Genomic DNA, 6000 nt, shown 5'->3' on the forward strand with positions numbered 1-6000 from the left:
TGAATTTAAAAGGAGTTTAAGATAGTCTGCTGCTTTATTTAATATTGTGAAAAACTGACATGACCACAGCCATTTTAAAATAGGGCTGGAGCAGCCAGTGCAGAGAAACTGCCCTTCTTGCCTTGGTCTGAAAGGAGCCAAAACCTTTGGGTTGGGCAAACCAGCAATTGTGTATAGAAGTTATTTGAGAAGTCAACAGGGGAACAGACATCATGGTCACAAAATTCAAAGTTCTGGAATTTCTGAAGATAAAATCAGAAGACAATCAATGCATAATCCAGAGTAGTTTAGCTTGTTAACCCCCATAGAAAAAATTTTTTTTCTTTCTCTCATATAATTGCCCCTTCCTTTTTCTCATTAAAACCCCTTGCTTTTACCCTACAAATGAGAATACTATTTGGGTATGTACCTGAACCCATGTTCCCCAAATCATAACTCTTTAATTCCAAATAAACTGTGGCTTGCCTCTCCCTGTGTCTCTTTTCCTCAGGCTGACAGGAGAGAGTGACTGAGGGTGACTCAATTACTTGTCCCTGTTCAGGCATCACCCATAACTCCACGACTACACCAACACTACTTAGGCATGGCTTTTAAAGCACCATTAGTTCAATCATTAACTTAAAATTTGTGAGTTCAGCCAAAGGCTAAATTTTTTCAAGACAAAATATATTTTAAAAATTAATGTGTTCTGTTACCTCAAAAATTCAGAGTTAGGTAAATTATTTGTAAGATCTCACAGGGCCATAGATGTCCATTGACAGATGAATGGATAAAGAAGATGTGATACACACACACACACACACACACACACACACACACACACACACATGATGGAATATTACTCAACCACCAAAAAGAATGAAATCTTACCATTTACAATGATGTGGATGAACTAGAGTGTATTATGCTAAGCGAAATAAGTCAGTCAAAGAAAGATAAATACTATATAATTACACTCATATGTGGAATTTAAGAAACAAAACAGATGAACATAGGGGAAGGGAAAGAAAAATAAAATAAGATGAAAACAGAGAGGGAGGCAAGCTATAAGAGATGCTGAACTCTAGGAAACAAACTGAGGGTTACTGGAGGGGAGATGGGCGAGAAGATGAGGTAACTGGGTGATAGGCATTAAAGAAGGCACTTGATGTAATGAGAAATGAGCACTGAGTGTTATATGTAACTGATGAATCACTAAATTCTACCTCAGAAACTAATAATACAATATATGTTAACTAAACTGAATTTAAATAATTAAAAAAAAAAGAACTCATAGGGACAGATTTCTAAGGCAACCAGTGACTGCATTAGAGAATTTGGGGATTTAAGAGAATAACTATTTATTTTTGGTGCCCAGTAATTTAGAAATAAGAGGTAACACGAGTGCTCATTTATTGCCATGCTCTGGACTAGTAAGTCCTTTCCATGTATTCATTCATGGGATCTCAGAAATACCTTGGAAAGGTAAGCACTGTTGCTATCTTGAGTTTCCAGATGAGAAAACTGGGATTGAAAGAGAGCAAATAATTTGGTCAAAATCATAATTGAGCAGTTGGGACCCAAAGTCATCTCATTCTAAAATTACTTTTCCTTAAATATTGGTTGTCTAGACTCTCTTTTCTATTCATCAGCCAGAATGAACTGTCAAGAATGAAAATATGATCGTATTATTTCACTGTTACCCCTGAAAGTCTTCCCATTTCCCTTGAAATCCCCCACCCTTTTCATGAGCTACATCTGTCTTCTTCCATCTCCTGAAGGCACCTCCTCCTCATTATACCCTCCTGCCATGTTGTATTTTCTAGTTATTTCATACTCTTTCCTCCCTCTTCCTAGAATACGCCCCACACTTCAGTCTTTTTAACTCTTCACTCGGCTAACTTCTAGTCATCTGACCAGTCTCAGCTAACACTTTATTTACTCCCAGGGCCTTTTGGAAATCTACACTTGTTTTGAAAGGTTCACACAATACTCGTACTCCCCTTTCATGATATATAATACATATACACATATATGATATATAATATATATAACTCTTCCTTTAATATATTATAGTATAATATATATTACAACTATTAGGCTTATTTAATAATTGTGTTCTTTATTATGATGAAAATTCACTTTGGGCAGGGTCAATATCTATCTTGTGATTACTGATTTTGCTATGCCTATTACAGCACCAGGCTATATAAATATATCTTGAATAGCTTAATCAGATAGGTCTGATATTAGTGTTAATTAGTGTTGAATATAATGATGAGTGTAAGGATTAAATGTATCAAATAAATGTGAACCTCACCATGAATGTGCTGTAAGTAAGACTGTCCCATTCAATTTTGTATTTTCAGTGCCCACCACAATAACAATGGGCCAATAATGGGTACTAGATTAAGTATTTTTGGATGAAGATGAACACATTGAATGGTTGAGCATAACCTAACCAACATGTACATAAATATTTTCTTGGGCAAAATGGTAATGATAATAAGTATCCTAGTCTTTTTGTCTGAAGTAAAGACAAAATGAGAGAAGAGATGTAAAGATATAACGAAAATACTTGAGAGATAAAAATAATATTTTTATGAGAAAAATAGTCATATGTAAACATTTGATAACATTTATCCACTAAACATGTAAGTATTTTATCTGCTATATGAATTGCTATTGGGAATATATCTGGAGAGAAGAAATTTCGTTTCTTTTTATATTCACGTTTATATTCTTGCTGGTTCAGCCTCTTCTTTTATGGTCTATCCTTGGAGTATTTACTTGAAATGTTACATCTTACATTTTTTAAAATTAAATTAAATTAAATTAAATTTTATTTTATTTTATTTTATTTTATATATATAGAGAGCATGACCACAGTGGGGGGAATGGAGGAGGAGGGCCAGAGGGAGAGGGAGAGAGAGAATCTTAAGCAGCTTCCATGCTTAGCCTGGAGCCCGACATGGGGCTCAATCTCATTACCCTGAGATCATGACCTGAGCTGGAATCAAGAGTCAGACACTTAACTGACTGGGCGGCCCAGGAACAAGCTTTGCATATTCATATATTTCATTCCTTTTATTAGCTGGTAATGTAGTACAACCATACAATGGAATATTATTTACCCTTAAGTGGATGGGTAATAAAAAGGGAGGAAATTCTCACATTCTATGACAGGGATGAACTTTGAGTGCATTATGGAAGTGAAATAAGCCAGCCACAAAATACAAATACTGTATGATGCTGGTTATGGAAGATATCTGGAGTAGTCAAATTAATGGAAACAGAAGGTAGAATGGTAGTTGTCAGGGGCTTGTGGGAAGGGCATATGGGGAGTTTATTTTTTACTGACTATAGAGTTTCAGTTTTCTAACATGAGAAAGTTCTGGAGATTGGTTGCACAACAATGTGAATACACGTAACACTATAGCACTGTATACTGTAGAAATGGTTAAGGTGGTAAATTTTATTTTTTTAAAATTTTATGTTACATAATTTTTTACCATAATAAAATATAAAAATAAGTGAAAAATAAGTAAAAAGTAGCTTAAATATTTTTAAATTGTCTATAAGATATGTAAAAATAGCCCATAATCACTATTTAAAATAATTTAAAATATGTGGTTTCCTTTGGAATCAATTATTTTTATAAACGTTTCCTTTGTTATGCTATCAAGATGAGATGTAAATTTCTTCAAGTGTTTATTGCAAACACTGGTTTTTACAATCTGGACTTGTGTTCTTACTAGCTCCATAGGATTTAAAAGTGGTATAAAACCAAGCATTATTGATATTCTGTGTAAAGAAAGAATCAGCCTAAGAAAAACTCTGTTCCCAATTTATTATTCTTTTAATGAATACTTTTAAGGTATTTTCATGATTAGAGGTAAAGAATCTTGCTGTAAATAATCTAACGAATGCTGAAGTAGAGAGTAGAAGATGACAGGTAATCTTAACCCTCCTATTAACTACCTGCTTCCCTCCCCGTCACCAGTCTCACTCCCCACAATGTCCCTTTCCATATTCCCAAAGTCACAAGATCAGTACCACTTTAATATCTTTGTTTCACACATAGATATATACTTAGAGAGTCATGAAGGTTTTTCAATTTGATGCTTTTATAAACATTTTTGTATCATATATACTTTTATATATATTTTTTATACATTATCCATCTATTGCTTAAGGAAAAATCCCCAATCTGGGCAAAGGATATACATGTAACATTCAGTTGCCTCTTTCTTCCTAAGAAAGATTATAACCATTTACATTTTCATAAGTATATATGAATTAAGTCTCTTGTCTCATAAGCACCTCAACTAAAGGTATTATTAATCTCTAAACATTTGGCAATCTTACATGCATAAATGGCATCTCATTATTTATTTATTTAGAATGTCTTTGTCTAATGATGATTGACAATTGATGTCTATTTTCCTATTTTTCTTTAGGGTGTTCATACTTTTCTTATTGATTTGTAAGAAGTATTTACAACTCAAATGTATCATCCCTTTGTTGTATGTATTGCAAGCATTTCTCCAGAGTTCCATTTGTCTTATAGCTTTCCCATGAGATCATTTGCCAAACAAATATTTACATTTTTATATATCAGGTTAGTTTTATCAATCATTTCCCTTGTGGAGTCTGGCCTTGGTGTCATGCTCAGAAAGATTTTTCTTATTCAAAGATGGTTGTGCCCCTGTATTCTCCTTTCTTTTCTATACTAAAATACTCTTATATTTTCTTTTGATACTATTTTTTAAAATAACCTGGTGCTACAAAGTGAGGCTTGGAAACACACGGCAGCCGGGTTCTCCTACTGTAGCTCTTGGTTTGTGCTCCCAGTTACTGATTTTCAAATTTCAGGATTGTCCTGGATTTGTGAGAGAAAATCTGTCTACCTACTTCTCATTGCTGCCACAGTGGGTGTGAAGAGGGAGGGGCGGGGGCTAACAGATGGGGTAATTTCCACGTCTGTATTTTGTAGATGGCTCTGCCTCCGAGCACTTCTCCACATTTTGTCTTACTTTTATATTTAATTGATTGCAGTGGGATTTGGGAAGCCCAGATCCATGGGTTCATTTGGTACCCTTTCCTTTCTCCACATTGTGCGGTGGGTGATTGTTCAGCAAATCATTCCTTTTTTTTTTTTTTTTTAAGATTTTATTTATTTATTTGACACAGAGAGAGAGAGAGCACAGGCAGGGGGAGCAGCAAAGGGAGAGGGGGAAGCAGGCTCCCCGCTGAGCAGGGAGCCAGATGCGATATGGAGCTGGATCCCAGGACTCTGAGATCATGACCTGAGTGAGAGGCAGACACTTACCTGACTGAGCCACCCAGGCGCCCCCAGCAAATCATTCTTGCAGTGCATACTCAGGTCCCCATTCCACCTGCTTTCAGTAACAGCTCCCTGACCAGCAAGCGGGAGTGAGGTAGAGGGAGAGCACAAAAATTTTGTCCACTGGCCTCTGTTACTCGAAAGCACTTCCTTAGGCCACTGGATGCCTGTCAAACCAGAAGCCCGTCCCTCTGGCCAAAGTCCTACGCTAGCGAATAGGCCTCTTTCACAGAAAGACTTGGGGTGTGTTTCAGTCTGCTGTCTGTGCAGTGCAATGTCCTGGGAGTGGTAGCCTGCCTAGAACTGTCTCTCTGGTTGTTAGAGTCCCATGGGACCCAGGAAGATGCTCCCCTGGCCTCCGAGTCAGGCAAAAAAAGGGGCATCGCATCAGCCATAGCTGCAAAAATCAGGACATCAGATATGTGTAAAAGTTCCCTTCCAGGAGATACTGGTGCCCTGGAGCATGGCAGAGGGACAGTGTGAAGATGGTGATTGGCAGCCATAGCTAGGCAACAGGGGAACGTAAAGATGGTGCCTGTAGGAAACAAAACAAAACAAAACAAAACCCCCAAAAGATGGCACCTTCCAGCTATTGCAAGGCAGAATAAAAGTGCAAAGGTGGCACCCACCAGTCTCTGCTCCCAAAAGAGTTTTCCAGCAGGCTCTTAGATGTG

Source organism: Halichoerus grypus, chromosome 4, assembly GCF_964656455.1.
Source record: "Halichoerus grypus chromosome 4, mHalGry1.hap1.1, whole genome shotgun sequence".
Taxonomy (NCBI): Eukaryota; Metazoa; Chordata; class Mammalia; order Carnivora; family Phocidae; genus Halichoerus; species Halichoerus grypus.